Source organism: Periplaneta americana, chromosome 14 (genome assembly GCF_040183065.1).
Source record: "Periplaneta americana isolate PAMFEO1 chromosome 14, P.americana_PAMFEO1_priV1, whole genome shotgun sequence".
Classification (NCBI taxonomy): Eukaryota; Metazoa; Arthropoda; class Insecta; order Blattodea; family Blattidae; genus Periplaneta; species Periplaneta americana.
The window spans coordinates 124,073,995-124,099,203 of NC_091130.1; the positions used below are offsets into that span (position 1 = coordinate 124,073,995).

General features: G+C 33.0%; 1 protein-coding gene across 1 annotated transcript in view; it reads left to right on the plus strand.

Moving 5' to 3' along the window:
- Positions 1 to 2,413: 2,413 nt before the first annotated feature.
- Positions 2,414 to 25,209, plus strand: part of LOC138713714 (dipeptidase 1-like) — a 1,576,476-nt gene continuing 1,553,680 nt past the window's right edge. The window contains exon 1 of the mRNA XM_069846020.1: positions 2,414 to 2,936. The gene's annotated coding sequence lies outside the window, so the exon portion shown is untranslated. The remainder of the gene's footprint in view (positions 2,937 to 25,209) is intronic.

Here is a 25,209-nt window from a genome sequence, read left to right on the forward strand (position 1 = left end):
AATGTACCAATATTTAACGTACATAGTCATTTTTTTATAATTTTAAGTCCATATTTAATTCCATATTTTGGTAAAAATCCATATTTAATTCCATATTTTGGTAAAAATAACTACATATATATTTACATATTTCATATATTTTTAGTCCATATAAATCCGTTCCCTGGTCATTAGTTACCGCTGCACCGGGTATAATACCCATTTGCAGTGTGAATAAATGCACATATACATTATTATTATTATTATTATTATTATTATTATTATTATTATTATCAATTATTGTTTTTATTAGTTGTGTTTATTATTAATTCTCATTATTGAGTGTCATTAGTTACCGCTGCACCGGGTATAATACCCATTTGCATTGTGAATAAATGCACATACACATTATTATTATCATTAATTATTGTTTTCATTAGTTGTGTTTATTATTAATTCTCATTATTGAGTGTCATTAGTTACCGCTGCACCGGGTATAATACCCATTTGCAGTGTGAATAAATGCACATATACATTATTATTATTATTATTATTATTATTATTATTATTATTAATTATTGTTTTTATTAGTTGTGTTTATTATTAATTCTCATTATTGAGTGTCATTAGTTACCGCTGCACCGGGTATAATACCCATTTGCATTGTGAATAAATGCACATACACATTATTATTATTATTATTATTATTATTATCATTAATTATTGTTTTTATTAGTTGTGTTTATTATTAATTCTCATTATTGAGTGTCATTAGTTACCGCTGCACCGGGTATAATACCCATTTGCAGTGTGAATAAATGCACATATACATTATTATTATTATTATTATTATTATTATTATTATTAATTATTGTTTTTATTAGTTGTGTTTATTATTAATTCTCATTATTGAGTGTCATTAGTTACCGCTGCACCGGGTATAATACCCATTTGCAGTGTGAATAAATGCACATATACATTATTATTATTATTATTATTATTATTATTATTATTATTAATTATTGTTTTTATTAGTTGTGTTTATTATTAATTCTCATTATTGAGTGTCATTAGTTACCGCTGCACCGGGTATAATACCCATTTGCAGTGTGAATAAATGCACATATACATTATTATTATTATTATTATTATTATTATTATTATTATTAATTATTGTTTTTATTAGTTGTGTTTATTATTAATTCTCATTATTGAGTGTCATTAGTTACCGCTGCACCGGGTATAATACCCATTTGCATTGTGAATAAATGCACATACACATTATTATTATTATTATTATTATTATTATTATTATTATTATTATCATTAATTATTGTTTTTATTAGTTGTGTTTATTATTAATTCTCATTATTGAGTGTCATTAGTTACCGCTGCACCGGGTATAATACCCATTTGCAGTGTGAATAAATGCACATACACATTATTATTATTATTATTATTATTATTATTATTATTATTATCATTAATTATTGTTTTTATTAGTTGTGTTTATTATTAATTCTCATTATTGAGTGTCATTAGTTACCGCTGCACCGGGTATAATACCCATTTGCATTGTGAATAAATGCACATACACATTATTATTATTATTATTATTATTATTATTATTATTATTATTATCATTAATTATTGTTTTTATTAGTTGTGTTTATTATTAATTCTCATTATTGAGTGTCATTAGTTACCGCTGCACCGGGTATAATACCCATTTGCATTGTGAATAAATGCACATACACATTATTATTATTATTATTATTATTATTATTATTATTATTAATTATTGTTTTTATTAGTTGTGTTTATTATTAATTCTCATTATTGAGTGTCATTAGTTACCGCTGCACCGGGTATAATACCCATTTGCAGTGTGAATAAATGCACATACACATTATTATTATTATTATTATTATTATTATTATTATTATTATCATTAATTATTGTTTTTATTAGTTGTGTTTATTATTAATTCTCATTATTGAGTGTCATTAGTTACCGCTGCACCGGGTATAATACCCATTTGCAGTGTGAATAAATGCACATACACATTATTATTATTATTATTATTATTATTATTATTATTATTATTATTATTATTATTATTATTATTATTAATGGACTTATAACTTAAGGGCGTACGAACTTCTACAATAGAATGCTGTTTTCCTATTCACTCGAAACTTTGCTGCTAAAGAACAAATTGCTTGGGATTTTTTATCCTTAATGTTATGGAGAAATAACGCGTTACATTTTTTCACTTCAATTATTATGTCAATGTATATTAAGTAAATATATTATGTCGCTGATGGCAGCAAAAAGGACAGAAGTCGAGGCGTCGCTAGGATACGCAGTTCGTTCCACCGCGCATGTAACAGAAACAGAGCGCAGAGTCTGTCCCTTTCTATCCAGGCGTGCGAGCATCGGCAGGGACCTTGCATTGCTTCCCTGGAACATTTCAGTTGGACTGTAGTGTCCGGGGTGAAAACACCCCCTATCGCGCGGTGCTCTCTATACGTATCCGCCCCTGACTCTTTAAATCTCAAACTACTTCAGGCACATGTGTACTGATGGAGACTTATAAAGTAGAAAACATTCTTGTAAACACTTTGGAATAAACCTGAACACACTCGTTCGTTTTAAAATGGTAGAGATTGCTTATTGAATTGCGTAATAAAACCCACGTGGTTAGGGGTTAAAAGAGTGAGACAGATATACTCATCAACAAGTCGTGGACTATATATTATTAGTTATTGCTTTGACGTTGATTAAATTAGTGTAGAGTTATGTTTGACGATTCAGTAATTATAACACGCGGATATTTCGATACTCCTGACAACGATAGATGGTTTGCACCAAGGGAAAAGCTGTAATATTTGAGATCAAGTGACTGGATAGAAGATACAACAGAAGGTGGAAATACTTAACTTTACGAAGATTTGGTGAGTAGACTTTAAGATAATGCATTTTATTTCACCATAGAGGAAGTTAAAAACATAAAATCATCGGACAATATTTTGAAGCGTCACTTATCAGTCAAGTAGGAACAATATGTTAGATCGTCTTTAAATGTATTTTAATACTAACTTATCTTTCGTTAATGATCGTGTTAAATATAATAGGTGTTAATGAATTATTTCAATATATGTCCCTGCCGTATGTATTTCTCTACATAAACTTTACAATTAATTAATTAATTATTATCAATGTACTTGTTAAAAAATTTGTCATATACCTTTAACATTAAAATACAAGTAAAATCACGTATTTATAAACACATTAATATCTTCTTATCATTAAATTGCATGACCCTCGAGTTTCTTTAATTAACTTTCAACTCCCCCCTTACCTCCCTGATGACGTTATAAAATAGAGGGGCATTGTTTACATTTCATATCTCATTGCTTTATTTTTGTATCATTATATCCATGCTTTCTATGACTTAGTATTCTCAATTTAAAATAAATTCATAGAATAAGGTACACTTTTCATATGTACTGTATGTATGTTTTAAAGTCATGTTCTTTACTTTCAAGAGGTCACTCTACTAAAAATTACAACTTTTTTCTTAATCATTTTTAACCAAATTTTAAGATCGTGTTTACTATATAAAGGACTAACAAAATTCAAATTTTTAGTTCTCAAATGTTTCTGGCTTTTTATTTTTTTTTTATTTTGTTTTCTATGTTTCTTTTCAACATTTTCAAATCCAAGTTTTTAGTAGAACAACTATATTTTTATACTTCTTTTTTTTTGGTTACATTCACAGGACGTAGAAAAACATTTCTATCCAATCTTTTTATGAAATTGATGTTTTGAAAATGTTATTTTTCTCTAATTCGTGAAAAAAGAGTAATAAAATAAACTAGAAGTCTTTCTTACAAGATAAAAACATGGAAACCTGCAACTGTCTCATAAATATTTGATTAATGATTTCATCCATATTGATTAGGCTAATATTTGGCATAAAAAATGTTGGTGTTGAATAAAGAAAATAAACATACGGAAAGATGGATTTCAAAGTATGATAAATATTGTAATACATATCTATTAAAGTTTTCCTCCGCTACATTCATCTAGTAACTTCAGGGAGTCAACTGTAAAACAAAAAGTTACTAGAATTGTAATCAGAAATTTGTAAAAAAGAATTCTATAATGGAAAATTAATTTTGACACCTCTTTAAATGCCACACCCCCTTACAGTCTTAATTAAAAAAAAAATAATATATTGAACTAAAACCATTGGAGTTACGAAAATATACATTCTAAAAAAGTGAAGACAATATAAATAATCTGGAAAAATTTCATGATTTTCAGTGGAGTTTCCCTGTAAGTCATGAAACATAAATCGAATGTCCTATATATACTGTAGAGCTACCTTTAAATTTACAAAATAAATAATAATGTAAAATGTTAATTATAAATTAACTTTCAATTCGCATATACAATGTTATTGTATTAACGATTTTGAACGCTTCCTCAATATGTAATTAATTACTACATACTGGTATTATAAAATTCCTATAGCCTATATCATTGCGCTTTTATGGAAGTTTAATTTTACAGTAATATAATTCAATAAAAAAGGTCTTTAACATATCAACTCTCCAATACATTACAAACAACTTAAAAATCTGACACAGCTCCAAGCTATAGTTCTGTCTTGATACTTTCTTGCCTAAAATTAACCTTACTTCGTGTCGTTTGGAGCCCATATTTCTGTGCAATAAAAAGAAATGAACAATGAGAATGCTTCTTTTTATGGCGGGAAACTATCTTGCGTTGGCAAATGTTTTATGATACAAACTGGCGCCGTTTTCATATATTACTGCAAGATTAGATACTGGAAATAAATTGTTACTGTTTTCAATTTATTTAACACGCTAATTTTACAGATAGGCTATTAAAGTAGTGATCACGCTTTTAAAATTTCATTGGAATAATATATCTACAAAATAAAAATAGGGGAGAAATAACATGTTAATTTTTTCTGTACAATCGTTGAATCACACGTAATTATGTTTATTGTATTCATATTTTAAACGCATTAGCATAGCGTAATTGGATTATTGTTTTCAGCAGCCCAGAGCAATTTTCGGCTTTATTTTAAAATAGCACGTTCATTATATTTAATTTTTATGCTATAGGAACGCGTAATATTCCGCTCAATTCAGTGAAACAGTTTTAATGTCTATTTTTAAATTGTCCCATATACGATATTAAAATTTAACTTTATTTTCCTTTATAATTGTTACATTACCGGAACTGAACTCCGAGAATTGAAGATAAATTTCACATTTTCACACGTATTTTGTGTGAAAGTAGGATATCGAAGCGTACGTGACGGAAGGATATAAGAATCAACTGTACAGTAGTGACAAGAAAAACCGGACCGACTCTTGTAGCTGATACAAAAGAATCCTGTGGTATGTATTGTGGGAAACTGGGGTAATTTCAATATGGATAGTGAAGCCAGAGGTATGTACTGCTATTTAATGTAAAAATGCGCAGTTATCTTTGCCGAATATAGGTAGAAATGTAATATTGATGCCAGATGAAAATAAAACTCTCAAAGTTTTTTCGTCTGTAAGTTTGAGGCACTGAAGGAAACAAAAGACGATAAGACTCGAACAAATGCAATAAATTTCATTGTTACAATTAATTACACAAGATGGATGTGTTTTGTGACTAGCAAAATTGGAATCAGTGACTCTGAAATCAGCTACAAGGGTCAGTCCGTTTTTTTGCCAGTACTGTACAAAAACGAAATTGATGCTATTGTGCATAATAATGGAAGTAGTAAATAGGTCTATAATAAATCTTCCAGTTCTACAATTAAGTTGCCTCGCGGTCGTGGTAAATACGGAGTTCTAACATTATAGTGAACGTCATTTTATGTTAATGTGATTGTACTGAAGTCACTATTAAAGCAAAATTGAAAGCGGTATCTCCAACCATAAGACTAGATAATTACACTTAAAATTATTTCCTTAGAACCATTAATATTGATTTAGGAAATTGTCCTTTAATATTTACAAAATATTAACGTAATACTTCAGTAAATATTTACTTTAGCCGACAGTGCGTTTTCTCGGCTAAATTTATTTAGAATTACTGGATATATGGATAGGAGAATATGTATAAACTAGTCAAATTGAGCGGAAGGTAATAATAAATAACTCTTACTTACTTACGTACTTACTGGCTTTTAAGGAACCCGGAGGTTCATTGCCGCCCTCACATAAGACCGCCATTGGTCCATATACTGAGCAAGATTATCCTGTCTCTACCATCATATCCTACCTCCCTCAAATCCATTTTACCATTATCTTTCCACCTACGTCTCGGCCCCCCAAAGGTCTTTTTCCCCTCCGGCCTCCCAACTAACACTCTATATGCATTTCTGGATTTGCCCATACGTGCTACATGTCCTGCCCATCTCAAACGTCTGGATTTTATGTTCCTAATTATGTCAGGTGAAGAATACAATGCGTGCAGTTCTGTGTTGTGTAACTTTCTCCATTCTGCTGTAACTTCATCCCTCTTAGCCCCAAATATTTTCCTAACAACCTTATTCTCAAACACCCTTAACCTATGTTCCTCTCTCAAAGTGAGAATCTAAGTTTCACAACCATACAGAACAACCGGTAATATAACAGTTTTATAAATTCTAACTTTCAGATTTTTTGACAGAAGACTAGATGACAAAAGCTTCTCAACGGAATAATAACACGCATTTCCCATATTTATTCTGCGTTTAATTTCCTCCCGAGTGTCATTTATATTTGTTACTGTTGCTCAAAGATATTTGAATTTTTCCACCTCTTCGAAAGATAAATCTCCAATTTTTATAGTTCCATTTCGTACTATATTCTGGTCACGAGACATAATCATATACTTCGTCTTTTCGGGATTTACTTCCAACCCTATCGCTTTACTTGCTTCAACTAGAATTTCCGCGTTTCCCTAATCGTTTGTGGATTTTCCCCTAGGACATTCACATCATCCGCATAGACAAGAAGCTGATGTAACCCGTTCAATTCCAAACCCTGTCTATAATCCTTAACTTTCCTAATGGCATATTCTAGAGCGAATTTAAAAAGAAAAGGTGATAGTGTATATCCTTGCTTTAGCCCGCAGTGAATTGGAAAAGCATCAGATAGAAACTGGCCTATACAGACTCTGCTGTAAGTTTCACTAAGACACATTTTAATTAATCGAACTAGTTTCTTAGGAATGCCAAATTCAATAAGAATATTATATAAAACTTCTGTCTTAACCGAATCATACGCCTTTTTGATATCTATGAATAACTGATGTACTGTACCCTTATACTCCCATTTTTCCTCCAATATCTGTCGAATACAAAATTGATTTAGGAAGTTGTCCTTTAATATTTACAAAATATTAACGTAATATTTCAGTAAATATTTACTTTAGCTGACAGTGCGTTTTCTCGACAAAATTTATTTGGAATTACTAGATATGGATAGGAGAATATGTATAAACTATTCAAATTGAGCGGAAGATAATAATAAATAACTCTTTATCTTGTCAAAATCCTCGGTTTCCAGATACTTAGCTGTCTCAGCATTAACGAATTCTAATCTTGTCATTCCACTGTCTCATGTCACTTAGGTATACTCTAATCTTGTTACATTCTTCCGTCTCTTCAATTAGCTATTCCTCACCTAAACCATCCGAAACTTGTCGCAGTCCTCGATCTCCTATAATTTTCCTATCACCTCATCTAATCCACTTTAATCTATTCACATTACTAAGGAATTAGGTACAGCTTACAGCAGTAAAATTTTGGAAATATTTAACATTTTTTTCCTCCATTATTGTATCTTGAACAATAATGAAAATTGTTATATGTAAAACACTGTCATTCTGCTATATGAAAAAAAAAATATTTTTACGATTAAAAAAATTATTTAATTTTTTTTTTTTTTCAAAATTAGTTCACTGTGCAGTGATGAATCGTTTCCCACATAACTCAAAAACTATCCAACATTCTGTCATGACATGTTTTGTGTGTATTTATATATGTCATATCTACAATATGATGCAAGATCACTTCTCTACCTTTCATAGATTGTCTGATAAAAAATAAATTCATTAAAAAATTGTCACATATCGGTATATTCTTATAGCACAAAATGAAAAAAGTTTTATTTATTAAGGAATGTAGTTGAAAGAGCATGATATTGTAAACGTGAGTTTCAGAAATAAAATAAAAGAGAGAGAACATGAAAAAGTTGACAAGTTTATGGATTATGCGAGAAACGCCACTGTTATGAATATTAAAAAAAAAAGTAAATAAATTTTTTTATCGTAAAAATGCTAATTGCTGTAAGCTGTGTCTAACCCCTTATACCTCACGTCACTTAGGCTATCCCTTGATCTATCCTAACCTAACCTTTAACTCACAATTGATAGAAGAAAAAAATAAAAAATAAATAAAAAATAATGTAATAATAACAATCACAACTGTGATTAAACTGTTAACTATAATTACACACAAAGTTTAAAAAGAATAAGAAAGAAAAACAAACAAAGGTACCATAGCCTATACATAAACATACTAAATTAAGAATACAACATTGTTACAGTGACAAAAGAATAAATAAAGGATAAAAATTTACATGATTATAATTTAAAAAACAGTTGAAGCACTTAATTTTTAGTAATGTATTGTTTAATCATTTAAGTTTATGATTCCTCTTTAAAAAATCATTAGGATACAGTCTTGGACCGCAATTAGAACTGTGCCTTAGATCTGCTTCAGTCTTACATTTTGGTTCAGTGAGGGGGAGCGAAATATTGTATCTTCTTGTGTTCATAGCCATGATCGGATGATATAAATTTAGCTTGATATATATGGTAGTGATTCAAAATAGTATGCATATAAATTTGCTTGATATTCAAAACATTGAATTCTTTATATATGAGATGAGTTGGATGACCTAGCACAGGCCTGCTCAAGGATTGCGCTCTCCGAGCCGGCTCACAGCTCATGAACAGAATGCAGATATTACCTGCACTCTGTATAAGGGTGGACTGGAAGAAGGGGTGATCTGGTACAAAATATACAGAAAAGAAAGTACTATTACGAGTGTTTATGAAATGAATTCCCGTTCAGTGTTTGCAAAACTGTCTTGGATTATTATTAATTAATAAAGAAATATTTATTTTACAGAAATAATAGAAATTCTATAGCTACTTAAATGTATAATATCATTTTGTTATATTTTTATTTATCAGTATATCAAAACGAGGTTTTATGCTGTTGGCAGCTGAAAGGAACAGTAGCCTACTGATCGTAATGGAACAACAGTTACAGATGTAAGCCTTTGTTAAAGTTGATTATAGAAAACAGTTGCTCACAAATATAAATGTTGAGCCAAACATAGCAATCATTTTCACAGCCAGCCTGTGTAGTCGTGGATATTATTGCAAATGTTTAGTCTTGTAAAACTCAACCAGACTAGTAGAATTATTCAAACGATCTTTAGCCCTCAGGTCACATTGAAGATCAAAAGTTCGAGCTGTAAATCGTTAAATGTTATGTTCCGTCTTTTAGATTTCTCCATACTGTACTATAGCAGTAGGTAAGCAACGTGAAACAGTTACTGAGAATAGGCCTACACACTGCACTCCATTAGATAACTGAATGGTCATTTACCTCTCCTCTACCTAAAGCAAGTCTATGTTATTCTGACGTATCTTCCTCTCCGTTTCGGCGAGCGGTAAACACAGGTCTCCCGCTCGGAAGGAGCGCGCGCTCTCGTCGAGCGCTGTTTGTGACGGTATGATCTAGCATATCTGTTCCTTACACCTCCTGCACCATGAAATTCCCAACAAAACAAAATGTGGGCGATGTGCGAAACAGCTGACAGCCAACTTTTGAGTGTAGAAAAGACTGCAGTCCTGAACTTTGGATCTTTCTACATTCAGCCAGAAATTCAGTCCAATGTTTTCAACCTAAATCTAAATAGATTGGGATTTTTGCTGTGCACGAAGTTGAATATACCTCTAGAGATTCAGAATCTGCTCATATCTGAATTTCATTAAATATATGTGACTCATGCCCTTTCTCCAATCATCGATTCATTTATCCTCCCAGCCGTGCCTACTATGGTAGGCATTCAGAAGTTCTATTTATATGTTCATGTCAATGACGTTGGTATCATTAGACTTTTTCCTCCATTCGTTCAGTTTCTAATCGGATTGATATTTCTCCACCCCTTAACTTCTCCTATAATGAGACCTCTAACAGGAATCCGAGAATTCTTATTTGATATCTCAGTCTTCTTTTCTGCTACATTTCTTAATACTCAAGCTTTACTACCATATTGTAAGGCAGGTTTTGAAATGACATTACGACTCATTTCTTTCTTGATGTTCTTTCACAGAAGTCTCTTATAACAAGAGTTCAATGTATTGTAGCTGATAGGGAAGCTTACTGTGAGCTCTCGGCGCCTTAAAAACACGTATCTCGGCAGAAAAATTACGACATAATCCATATAACCAATGTTACGTTATTGGAATGCGTCTTACAGGAACAAGACTGTTGCACAGTGATATGAAACGTAAATTTAATTTTAGTTGGTTATTTAACGACGCTGTATCAACTACTAGGTTATTTAGCGTTGATGAGATTGGTGATAGCGAGATATTTGGCGAGATGAGGCCGAGGATTCGCCATAGATTACCTTGCATTTACATTACGATTAGGGAAAACCTCGTAAAAATCCCAACCAGGTAATCAGCCCAAGCGGGGATCGAACCCGCGCCCGAACGCAACTTCAGACCGGCAGGCGAGCGCCTTAACCGACTTAGCCACGCCGGTGGCTCTGAAACGTAAATCTAGCTGGACAAAATTAATTACTTTTCTCCTAATTAACAGATTTTCATGAAACTAGGTACAGTAATTACAAGTAATACATTTGTTTTGTATACATACTATGATTACGTTTGTATAATGTATATATTTATTTACACTGCAAGTGGGCAGACACCCGGTAAAGTGATAACTTAATTACACACAATAAAAATAATGCACAATACAAATAAAACACAATAATTACATTAATATTAACAGGCCTACATAAAATAACCTAATTAATAAGTGAACTTAATTTATTTTCTATTACAACCCACGTATGTATAGGCCTTACATAAGTTCCAAATTGATACTGATGTGATAATTTTTCACTTCACTCTCATAGTCTCATCCACTCACTACACTGGCACTATGACACATTTCACTAACACTTTAGAACACATTTCACTGACACTATAGAACACACTATAAATTATCACTGATCGAAATTGTTCACTGCCATTGTAAACCATAACTTCACTGACTCGCCACGCTTCACTGATACCACAGTACAAATAAGACAAACAATTACACCCTTATTCATACTTATAAACAGAACTACATTGAACTGAACGTTTGTAGTCTAAGATCCTCTTACAAGCTATTTTAAAATAAGTTACAATTCAAACCCAGGGAATAACTCGTCAGGCTAAGTAAATACATGTCATCTTAAGGAATGTAACGTCTCTTTTTTTAATTTTCACTTTATACACAACATTTTAATTTATTTTTAAATCTCATTAAGAAAGGACAGCCCTCAGAAACCGCTACACGTAGGTCATTCCAATCATTTATAGTTCGATTTTAAAATGAGAATTTACCTACATCCATTTTGTAAAAGAAACTACATCTTATAGGGGGTGCATTTATAAAAAAGTAAATAAATCTTCTCCTATTTAACAGATTTTCATGAAATTTTGTACAGTAATTACAAGTATTATGTTTGTATAAGAGAAACTATACCTTACAGGGAATTGAATTTAGAAAAAAAAATAATAAATTTTCTCGTGTCTAACAGGTTTACATGAAACTTTGTACTGTACATTAGTTACAGGTAGCATATTTGTTTTGTATACAAACGCTGAACATGTTTGTATAAGAGAAACTACCTCTTATAGGCCAATGCTATAGCGAAAATTAATATCTTTATTCTATCTAACAGATTTTCATGAAATTTTGTACATTGGTTACGGATAGTATATTTGTTTTATATACAAACACTGAACACGTTTGTATAAGAGAAACTAGCTCTTATAGGGAAATGCTTTAAGAGCAAATTAATATCTTTATTCTATGTTACAGATTTTCATGAAACTTTGTACATTGGTTACGGGTAGTATATTTGTTTTGTATACAAACACTGGACACGTTTGCATAAGAGAAACTACCTCTTACAAGGGAATGCTATGAGCGAAAATTAATATCTTTATTCCATCTAACAGATTTTCACGAAACTTTGTATATTAGTTACGGGTAGTATATTTGTTTTGCATACAAACACTGAACATGTTTGTATAAGCGACACTAAGAAACTACCTCTTATAGGGGAACGCTTTCAGCGAAAATTAATATCTTTATTCTATGTAACAGATTTTCATGAAACTTTGTACATTGGTTACGGGTAGTATATTTGTTTTGTATACAAACACTGGACACGTTTGTATAAGAGAAACTACCTCTTATAGGGGAATTCGTTCAGCGAAAAATGATATCTTTATTCTATGCAACAGATTTCCATGAAACTTTGTACATTAGTTACAGGTAGTATCAGTGGCGTATACTGGTTAAAGGGTTTGGGCTACCGCTGACCCTATTATTACACAAAATATATCTAACAATTACTTTAATTTTAATTACTATAGTGAAACTAATAATACAAAATTATTACATTACGTTATATTATAAACTTTTTCTTTTGTAATTTCCTTGGGCTACCGCCGGTAGCCCCGGTAGCCCGCAAAATACGCCCCTGGGTAGTATATTTGTTTTGTATACAAATACTGAACACGTTTTTATAAGAGAAACTGCCTCTTATAGGGGAATGCTTTCAGCGAAAATAATATCTTTATTCTATGTAACAGATTTTCAAGAAACTTTGTACATTAGTTATGGGTAGTATAGGCCTATTTGTTTTGTATGCAAACTCTGATTATATTCGTGTAAGGCAAACTACCTCTTACAAAATTAAATTAATATAGACAAAATTAATAACTTTTCTCTTATCTGAAACAGACCCATTTAGCAATAACTTTAACATAAACAGACTCTGTGATAAAGAGATGTGACGTGTGATTGATGTTATCCAGGCGCTTATAGGGCTGCAACTAAATTCATCTATACACAAAATTCGCTATGCCATCCAAAAGTATCTCTATTGATCGAACTGAGCTTGTTTCCGGAATTATTTCGGCATAAAAATATGATCCTATCTCATCCTCAAGATTTTGTACGTCTATATACATTTAAAACAATACGCATAAAATTATATAACTATTTATAAATGACAAATAAATTGTACTTAATAGTTAAAGTAATAAAGGAAGTCCGAAATTCGTAAATTTGTGTTATAATTAAAAATTTTAATTTATTGGTGAATTCAGAAACTTTATTTTTCTACCGTAAAATCATACAAATTATTAGTTTATTGCTTCGGATACTAAAACTAATAGTAAACGCGACTTAGAGATACAAAAATATAAGGAGAAATTATTCCGCATGTATGAAGCGAAATACATAAAGGATTGTTTAAATCGTTAGTATAAAATTTGAATTTTGGCAAGGATTTTTCACTTCCGGATCAATGTGCGTTGTAAGGGAATAGCATTAAACTTCTAGGATTTTACTGTACTGTACAAAACAATAAACAGATTTATTTCAAGTTACTCGAAACCTGTCCCTATTCTAGATAAAGACGCATTACTGCCACAGAACGTTCTGTAGATTCAAACAAGTATATGTAATTCTTATTATTTCTTTCCTACCATATCTCTTTAACATTCCCCGTTTCTTTGGTAATACCGTGCTCACGTTTTATCTTCGCTTTTCCTTCTTAAGTCGGCCTCCTCTCTGCTGGGTTGTCATTTGCACACGGAGATGTCAACTTCTAGGGCAAGGAGTTGGAATAATTAAAGTACAAAACATCAGTGCACTTCTATCCATTAAATATTCCGAGAACATGTTTATTACATTAATAGCGGAAAATGTTTTGATAGCAGGATGCAGACCTTTATTTAATTAAACTCCATTCGACATTCACAAAGAACGGTGCATAGACTTTCCTCACCGGAGAGCTTGGTTTAAATCGCTGCAAATCCAAATGAAGCTTAACGGTGGCGTAATAGTGTTGAGATAGGTGTACTTTTATAGGAGAACCTGATTTAAATCGTTGGAAATCCGAACGGATCTGATTTCAATCGCTGCAAAAACGAATATAACTTAATGGTTGACCAATAATATAATGTTGAAGCAGGTGAACTTTTATCAGATAACGTGCTTCAAATCGCTGCTATTTCGAACGGAACTTAATGGTGGACAAATACTGGGTTGAGGCAGGTGTACTCGTATTGAAGAACCTAATTTAAATATCTGCGAGTCCAAACGGAACTTATTGTGGACAAATACAAGGTTGAGGCAGGTGTACTCGTAATGAAGAACCTAATGTAATTTTATCTGCGAGCCCAAACGGAACTTAATGTGGACAAATATAGGGTTGAGGCAGGTGTACTCGTAATGAAGAACCTAATTAAAATATCTGCGAGTCCAAACGGAACTTAATGTTGACAAATATAGGGTTGAGGCAGGTGTTCTCGTAATGAAGAAATTAATTTAAATATCTGCGAGTCCAAACGGAACTTAATGTGGAAAAATACAAGGTTGAGGCTGGTGTACTCGTAATGAAGAACCTAATTAAAATATCTGCGAGTCCAAACGGTACTTAATGTGGACAAATATAGGATTGAGGCAGGTGTTCTTGTAATGAAGAAACTAATTTAAATATCTGCGAGTCCAAACGGAACATAATGTGGACAAATATAGGGTTGAGGCAGGTGTACTTAATGAAGAACTTAATTTAAATATCTGCAAGTCCAAACGGAACTTAATGTGGACAAATGCAAGGTTGAGGCAGGTGTACTCGTAATGAAGAAACTAATTTAAATATCTGCGAGACCAAACGGAACTTATTGCAGACAAATGCAAGGTTGAGGCAGGTGTACTCGTATTGAAGAATCTAATTTAAATACCTGCGAGTCCAAACAGAACTTATTGTGGACAAATACTGAGTTGAGGTAGGTGTACTCGTATAGAAAAACCTAAATTAAATATCTGCGAGTCCAAACGGAACTTCTTGTTGACAAATACAAGGTTGAGGCAGGTGTTCTCGTATTGAAGAATCTAATTTAAATACCTGCGAGTCCAAACAGAACTTATTGTGGACAAATACTGAGTTGAGGCAGGTGTACTCGTATAGAAAAACCTAAATTAAATATCTGCGAGTCCAAACGGAACTTCTTGTTGACAAATACAGGGTTGAGGCAGGTGTACTCGTATTGAAGAACAGAATTTAAATATCTGCTATTCCAAACGAAACTTAATGGGGACAAATACAGGGTTTAGGCAGGTGGAAATGCTCAACACACAACTCAATTTCAGAACACATACACCTTTTTGACTCCACATTACACTACGCAAACACATCTCCACAGGAAACGATAACAGATGGCGCGAAAACTAGGCCAACCCGGTTCTGAGGATAGCCCACAACAGACAAACTAGTCAACAAGGTACCGTACATAGTATTTAACACGTGAAAGCATCAAACTACATATTTCGCAATTATTTCTTGCTGTGCACTAGGCACATCCTGAGAATCCTAATTTAATTAGCTTTTTATTTCATAAGGAATTTATATTCAATCCTTTACATCTGTTGTGTTTGGAGAAAGTTTTTCATACGACTTCATTGGCAGATATTTTATTTTAAAGCCATGTTATCTGAAATATTTTCTAAATAAGATATGTATTCAGTTCTCTCCACAATATCTTGGACCTGTTTTACCACAAGCAGTATTAGAGAATAAGGAAAAATTGACATCATAGTCGTTCGCAATGTTTGACACGATTTCCTTTTTCATGTATATCGTCTAATGTAATCCAAGTGAGCTAACCTATTTCTGATTACCCATATTCTCTGGAAGCGGCATAGAGATAGCGGTAAACAATAGGAGTTTTATAATAAAAAATGAGATAACTCTGATGTATGTAGGAGAGATAATATTATTCGTCCGAAGAACAAGTACATTTCATGATACTGTAATCGATTAGATACTGCGGTTTACTCGCACAGTGCTTAGAATGAATTACATATTACAGCGTTTTAATTTTGACTCATATATTAGTTTTTATTCGTATGAAGTTAAAGAAACTGAATTTCCACCTTATCGTGTTGAAATACGTTTTCATGTGAAACGTCATAACTTTCTGCTGTTTGCCCATTATATCTCTCGCTAGACCACAACACTCTCTTTGCTATCTGGTAAATTTCTTCTTATTCACAATGAAAATATAATATGAATCACGATACTCTTCATAAACCCAATATTCATTCATAGGCTATGAGCACACACAAGAATTATGACAAAACATGGGGTAACACTTTCGACAATATCTACCAAAAGATTTAAGGTAGCCGTATATATATATATATATATATATATATATATATATATATATATATATATTTATATATTTTACACTGAATCTTGAATGAATGCTGAATTGAAGGGCTTATCGTTCACTTAATTTAGATTGTTATTTTGTCCAATAACTGTTGAAACAAATCGAAAATATACTTAAACATAAGATCACATTGGTACATTTTCTTGGTAAACTAATGATGTCATTGGTACCAAATTTTTACCAGATCTTGCATATTGTCTTGTGAAAGTGAAGCTCAGTTTTTATTTTTATAACTTAAAAATTTAATTAGTTTCATAATAATATACATGCTGTCAAAATTATTTCTTCCAAACTGTAATGCTTAAAATATCACAAGACCGACAGATCTTTCTCAAATTAACTAAAAATTCAGTTTCTTATAGCTGTATGTATAATGTAAGATCGATAAAAGTCTACGGCCAATGAAATCATTAGTTTACCAGGAATTTGTACCTATGTGATCTTATGCTTCATTTCATTTTCTAACGACAGGCTCATGTCAGTAGATTTACTACCATATAAAAGAACTTCTGCGGGTCAAAATTCCGGCACACCTGGGACGCTGGTATAACCTCGCCAGTTTCGAGCGTCGATAAATAAACCATAATGTAATATAACTGTTTTCGATTTGATGCAACAATTAAGCAAATTATTTAGGACAGATGAATAATCTAAATTAAATGAACTGCATGCAATTCAATTCAGCTTTCTTTCGAGATTCAGTGATAAAATTTATGTATGGGTACCTTAAATCTTGTGGTAGATATTGTCAAAAACGTTACTGGATGATTGCCATAATTTTATAAAATAATAATAATAATAATAATAATAATAATAATAATAATAATAATAATAATAATTGTAGTTAGGTATACGCAGTATAATTAAGAATAAATGTATTTCCATGTAACATATTTTATCGTATTCCTACCTTTTGCAACTAAAGACGGAAGCTATTAATAAGATGAATAGTTTAATTAAATATAGGGTGTGAAATGAAAAGAATTCACTTAAGTACAAGATTTTCTGTGTTACTATAAATCAAGCAAGCTTCTTCGTGGAAGTTGAATTTTTTTGTCGAGTTACCGCATTACGATTTAGTTCCAAACGGGACTGAAGCCAAAACAGTAATGAAAATATTCCTTTACCGAGCTCTCTCGTTCTATGTGTCTGCAGAAGGAACGGCAAGTTTTAAATTGGGAATGATTGCTATTGGCACTAGAGATATGTCGCTGTCCCTTTCTATTAGTCACATCCTTTGAGAGGGACTTGGTCGGTGATTTCAACGCATTCATTTCCTGTTCTGACTAAGCTTAACCTTTACAAGGGGTGTAAAAATTGGTAATGGGCTCTGCGGACAGCTTGTATATTATGAAGATGATGATGATGTTAATTATTATTATTATTATTATTATTATTATTATTATTATTGAATATAGCCCTTAAAGCTTGTAAAATAACAAAACTCCAGGTGAGGATGGACTCCCTATAGAACTTTTCAAATATGCTGACAGATCTCTCAAAATAAAATTTATTAATTTTTTCAATTGAATACTCGAAGGAGAGGCTCCACCAATGTCATGGCAAAAAGCTATCATCATCCCAATCTTCAAGAAAGACAACATCAAAGATTGCACAAACTACAGAGGAATCAGTCTCCTAAATAGTGGATACAAACTTTTCTCAAGAATAATAGCTCTTAAGTTGGAAGCTCACTACAAAACTCTCATTGGTGAAGAACAAAACGGTTTTCGAAAAGGCAGATCTTGCGCAGATGGATATTTTACTTTGAAGATTTTGATCCAAGAACATAGGGAATTTAATAAAGAAACTCACTTGGCTTTTATTGATTACGAAAAAGCTTTTGACCGTGTTGACAGAAATAAGCTCTTTCAGATTTTGGTAGATGATTCAGTTCCAAACGAAATTATAAGAACAATTTACGAATTACATAACCACAATATTATCAAAATTACTATCGGATCAGAACATACCGAATGGAGACCGATAAACTCTGGAGTTCGTCAAGGATGCCACCTCTCATCACTTTTATTCAATATATACATCAACTCCATCATCAGACATTGGCGACTAACAATTCATGTAAACATCCCGCTCTTCCGAAATTGTACTCTAGATACATTATTATATGCAGACGATCAGGCTCTTTTTGCAACAAATGAAGACGAGCTGCAATACTCAATATAGCATTTGAAAATAATAGCACAAAATTTCAATATGAACATTTCCCCAAACAAAACTAAAATTATGGCGTTCCAAAGTAAACAGTTAGGAGTAAATTTTGCATTGGAACCCATACGTTACAAGAGGTAAACTCATTTTAATATTTAGATTATAATTTGACATATTTACCTGTTACTGATATATCTGAAAATATTCAACATTTTAATGGAGCCTTAAGAACCATCACCAGGTTTTCACAACCACGAAAACCCAAAAACATACCAGGTTAAAAGCATATAAAGTTCTAGCAAGACCTGTCCTCATGTATGGTAGTGAGGCCTGGGCTGTCCGAAACTCAGATGTTCAACGCCTAACAACTGCGGAAATGAGTTTTCTAAGAAGGACTGCCGGCTGCAGCTTGCTTGACCACAAAAGGAATGAACTAATTACAAAAGAATTGAAAATTACACCTATTTATGAACATCTCAACCACTATAGACAAAAATAGCTTAACCATGTCAATAGGATAGACCGTTCCAGACTCCCAAGACAAATTCTCTACTATATAACACATGGAAGACGATCTTTGGGACGCCCCCTGAAAACATGGGCGGAGACCGTAACAAGCCACTAGTCCTAATATCTGCAAGGACGATGATGATGATGATTATTATTATTATTATTATTATTATTATTATTATTATTATTATCAGTTTGATTTGCCTTTTGACATTTTTTATATTCTTGTATAACAATAATATTAAGAAGTGTTAATAATTCTTTCAAGAATAAAATTAATACTGCATGCATCATTCATCAATGTAGGCCTAATATAGAATATGGCGTAAATTGCTATGGATAAGAATAGCTTGATGTCACACTAGAGAAATATATTAGGCCTACAGGAAGAATGTACATTTTCTGGTAGAAACATTGCGGATTTCATTAATTTACAGCCTAATAATAAGAAATCTTATACAGATGTTTAACCGTCTTATACTTCTAGAGTGAATACCTCGTTTATAGGTAATGTGTAAATTTCTGACTAATAATGTATTTATTTGTTTTTGTTTATTTATTTACTTAATTACTTATTAAATTATCAATTAATTAATTCATTCATTCATTCATTTCGTGCATTTAAGCTGGTACTGTTTTATTTGTACCAGCTTAAATGAACGAAATGAATAAATAAATAGATAAATAAATAAATACATGAATAAATAAATAAATAAATAAATAAATTGATAATTAATAACATAATTAAGTAAATAAATGAACAAAAACAAATAAATACAACTAATCAATGCAAAGAATTCAATGAATTGTGTAGTGAAGAGCTTTGTAGGCTTATGAAATGTGGCTTTGTATGGGGCAGAAACGTGGACATTACGACGAAGTGAAAAGAAGCGAATAGAAGAATTTGAAATGTGGATATGGAGAAGAATGGAACGTGTGAAGTTGAAGTGGACAGACAGAATAGCAAATGAAGCTGTCCTAGAAAGAGTGGGTGAAGAAAGAACGATGCTCGGACTGATCAGGAAGAGAGAAAGGAATTGGTTGGGTCACTGGTTGAGAAGAAACTGCCTACTGAAAGATGCAGTGGAAGGAATGATGAATGAGAGAAGAGTTTGGGGCAGAAGAAGACAGATGATAGACGACATTAAGATATATGGATCATATGAGGAGGCAAAGAGGAAAGCAGAAAATAGGAAAGTTGGAGAAAGCTGAGTTTGCAGTGAAAGACCTGCCCTTGGGCAGAACACTAAATGAAAATGCAATGAATGAATGTTTTATTTGTAAGGAGGACTTTATCAGAGATATGATTTTGTGTGAAAATGATCCCAGATACGAGTATGTGCATGGACAGTGTGTTGGGATCACAAAACAATAGAAATTTGTACATTTTGAGTGCCCAGAATGTGAAAATGATTGAGTTCTAATATAATTTCAAACGTTTTGTGTAAGTCATAGTGTAAAGACCATTTTCTCAATGACTTACACTTTTAGTTATTATACTAAGTAAAATATAACTTGTTTTTATTCAATCGTTTGTTCCATAAATTGAAAAGTTTATCAACTCTGTTTACCCTTAAAATTTGGAAATTCAGAACTGTTCTTATTTGGAAACCCTGTTCTTAATATTGCCATTTATCCCTTTGTTGAATTACCTACTCGTACATTTTAAATAACAATCAATCAATCAATTTAGGGCATTTCAAAACGTAAGAAGTTTTTAGCCTCATTCACGATATATCGCCATTCTTCTCTGTTCTCTGCATCTTCTTGTCGTCCTCCCACTGTATAAAGATTATCATATACTTGGTCATGCCAACGGAGACGAGGTCTACCAAGAGGTCTCGTACATCTTGGAGAATAGTCGAAAGCTTTTCGTAGAAGAGAGTCTTCATCACTCCGCAGAACGTGTCCAAGCTAACATAGTCTTCAACTTTTTATTAAGGCTATTATGTCCGGATCTTTATAAATATCCCTTAGTTCCTTTTTTGCAAAATTCTCCATGTGTTATTTTCTTGAATGGGACCAAAAATCTTCCTCAACATTCATTTTAAATAACAATAATAAAATTAAACAGTAAAGCTCTATGTTTTCCTTTTCCTCATGAATAAATTTATAATTGTGTTCAATTTGAAAAAGATTCATTAAGATAGAACCTAGTGCCAGCGATACAAACCTTAGCATGACCTTATTTGGAGCACTTGCTGTACCTTATTTATTTATTTATTTATTTATTTATTTATTTATTTATTTATTTATTTATTTATTCATTCGTTCGTTCGTTTGTTTGTTTGTTTGTTTGTTTACTTAGTTATCTATCTGTCTGTCTGTCTGCCTGCCAGCCTGCCTGCCTGCCTGCCTATCTAGTCCACACCTGTGGAGAAACGGTCATCGCGTCTGGCTGCGGAACGAGGTGGCCCGGGTTCGAATCCCGGTCGGGGCAAGTTACCTGGTTGAGGTTTTTTTCGGGGTTTTCCCTCAACCCAATACGAGCAAATGCTGGGTAACTTTCGGTGCTGGACCCCGGACTCATTTCACCGGCATTATCACCTTCATATCATTCAGACGCTAAATAATCTAGATGTTGATACAGCGTCGTAAAATAACCCAAGAAAATAAAAATAAACTCTATCTATCTGTCTGTCTGTCCTGTCTGTCTGTCTGTCTGTCTATTTATTTATACATGAGACCTTCGCTTCCACAATACCAGGAATCATATTTCCTGGATATATCTTATAGGAGAAAGAACTCTGTTTTCGTCCTTACACTTTAGCTTAACCGAATTGTCCGTCAGTGTAATTAAGGCATAACAATGTTCATTTGTGAATGTAATTTTCCGCTAGGCATTGTAATTGCAGAACCAAAATACGAAGCCAATCAATACCTACAATAAATTTGAATATATAATTGAAATTCTTCAAACACGTTCAGTTGTTATATATGAGCTAATATTGTCACAGCTTTTTAAAGCAGGTCACATGTTTATTTGTTGTGTAGACACGACAGGAATATTGCATTAATTTGCAGGGTGCTTAGGGCTTGGTAGCATCCGATCCGTCGCTAAAAGCTACCGGGGATTCCAGTACTATTCTCCCAATTCGTTCTGTGGGTACAAACGTTCTACTAAATTGCCCTAAGCAAGGCAGATCAATAATGTATACAGGTTTCAATTTATTTGAACAGTTTTGACGCAGAAAGTACGCATGATCATGAATAATACTAGTAGGTTTGCAAATAGAACATGTACGAATATAACTACAATATAAAATTCAGACACAATGGTTTCGAACTTCAATATTATTATTCACAGCATATTAATCATATAAATTTGTTGCATACGTTTCTAAATTTTTAGCAGAGTTTCTTGGGTAACAGAGTGGTTACTAGAGCTGTGCACACAGCAACATTCAGCCTGTCTGACCTGCTTGGACTGGTGAACAGGCAAGAGCGTATTTAACCCAACAGTAGAAGCAAGTTTATGTGTTGTGTTGTGAGTCGGGTTCCACGTGAGCTTGCTCCTTTGATGGCAGGCTCTTGTCGCGCCTCTTCTGTTTCGTTTTACGTGTAGTTAACTTTCGCAATCAGTACTGGATTCAATTAATATAAAAGTTGTGTCAAAGATAACTATTAACTTCTTATTTTATTGTTAATTTCAAAGTTTATTTCTCGTAAAACTTCAATTATTGAAATAGGTCTAAATAAATTCTGTTTTAAGGAGAAAAAAAATATGTCCAACTTTAAGAATTCTTCCCCTTCCACAATAGAATATGGTTTCAAGTCTTTCGCGCACTTTTCCACACACCTTTCCACTAAAAAAATCAGTTTTCAAAATATTTTACCCGTCGTAAGCATTTCTTTCCACTTTACATAATATATGACGCAACATGCCTGAGGTACCTGTTTTCACTTTTAAAATATTTCCATACGTATTGAATTTCGCAGCACCCTCTGGTTTTAGTGTTTCTTTTTCATTTACACAAGAGAATTTTTTCCAGGCTTCAGATCCATTCCTATTTCCATTAACCAAAACAGTCTTCGCACCTTTTTTTAAATTTGTTTGTATTGAGTATGCAACCTGTGTTTTGCCATGGGCATATCACAGGATATTTACACTGTTATACATAGTACATTTACACTATTACACTATTATACACTTATATTTCGAATGCTATTCTTGAAAAGTACAGTAGATTCTGTTGATGAAACTTGTCACTCTTACTGTGTTTATGTGTGTCCTCATCATCTGGTGCAGATTTTGCTTCGACAGTATTGAAGGCCGGTCTGTTGAAAAGTGTGTGCATTCCGTCAGTAAATGTATTGCTATCTGAGGTGTTTTCTTGGAGCATCTGCATAGTGGAGATGGTGATTTCTTAATTCTGTGCAGATATGATTTGAAGCATCCGTGGTTTGTCAGGAATTGGGTGAGGATATAGTTTGGCCTTAGGGATATTGAGAATCTGTGTGTGATGGACGGAATATACTGTTTGGTATGTAGTGCTACCTCTGTGTGTCTATGTAGCATTCCAGATCTTTATATAGTAGTTTTGGATTAGTTGTTTGGAAAGGGGTAGTGGGATGGAGTTATATTCTATGATGTTGCTATAGCTGGCTGCAATTTTGGCCAGATAGTCGGCTCTTTCGTTGCCCTTAATTCCAGAGTGGCCTTTGATCCAGATCAGTGAAATTTCCATAGTTTCCATAATGTCAATCATTTTCTTTCTGATGTACACTGCAATCGGCTGTATCATTCTTTTGTTTGCTACTGCATGAAGTGCAGCTTGTCAGTCGACGTGGATGCCATACGATATTTTATCCTTACGTTGGGATATTATCCAATCAATTGCCATTTTGATTCCGATTATTTCTGCTTGGAAAACCGTGCATTCGTTTCCTAATCTTTGAGTTCCTGTGTATATTTCTAATGATTTTTGTACTGCTACCACTTCTGCTCCGACGTGTTCCTCCGTTTTGGAGCCTTCCGTAGATAGCTGTACGTTGGTTGAGCTAACTTTGCCACTGAAGTCCACATTTATTATGTTGTCTATTGGATGTATTCCGCTGCATTAGGTTGGTATTTGTGCTTTCTTAAGCTAACTTGTCTTCCACTTGTTGAGAATCCATAGCGTACAGTTAAACTACACACAGGCTTCGTAACAACCCATTGGGCTCGCTTGGGTAACACTATGATTTTTATGAGAAGGCGCGGGAACTGCCAGGCAAGCTTGCGCTCGGCCTGTTGTTTACATGGTCAAGAGCGGAATGCCAGACGTATTCTGAAAGACACGGGGCAGGCAGGCTTGAAAGGGAAAACGCACAGCTCTAGTGGTTACCCTGTTTTTAATAATACCTAACTTACTGCTCCCCCTATTTAGTAGAATGCGTTTGAGAATAAATAAAGAAAGAAAAACAGTACAACGTGGTCAGTTGTGACGAGAATCCAAAACCCCGCATATCGGTAAGGCATCATGTTACAAACACGTTCACGTCTGAGTATTTCTGACAAAGTGAATATTATTCAACTTCTTGAAAACGGCGCAAATACTAAGGACACTGCTGTAGAGTTTAAGGTAATATTGTTTGCTTGTGCGTTTATTTGTTATTTGTCTATATCTATCTATCTATCTATCTATCTATCTATCTATCTATCTATCTATCTATCTATCTATCTATCTATCTGTCTGTCTGTCTGTCTGTCTGTCTGTCTGTCTGCCTGCCTGCCTGCCTGCCTGCCTGCCTGCCTGCCTGCCTGCCTGCCTGCCTGTCTGTCTGTCTGTCTGTCTGTCTGTCTGTCTGTCTGTCTAGTCTGGTTTGTCTGTCTGTAGAATTAAATCAAATTGTTCCTACTAGCGAATGTTTTCTTAAGGATTGTTAGGAGCTAACGCTGCGCTTATCTGTAGCCAATAGCATCATTTC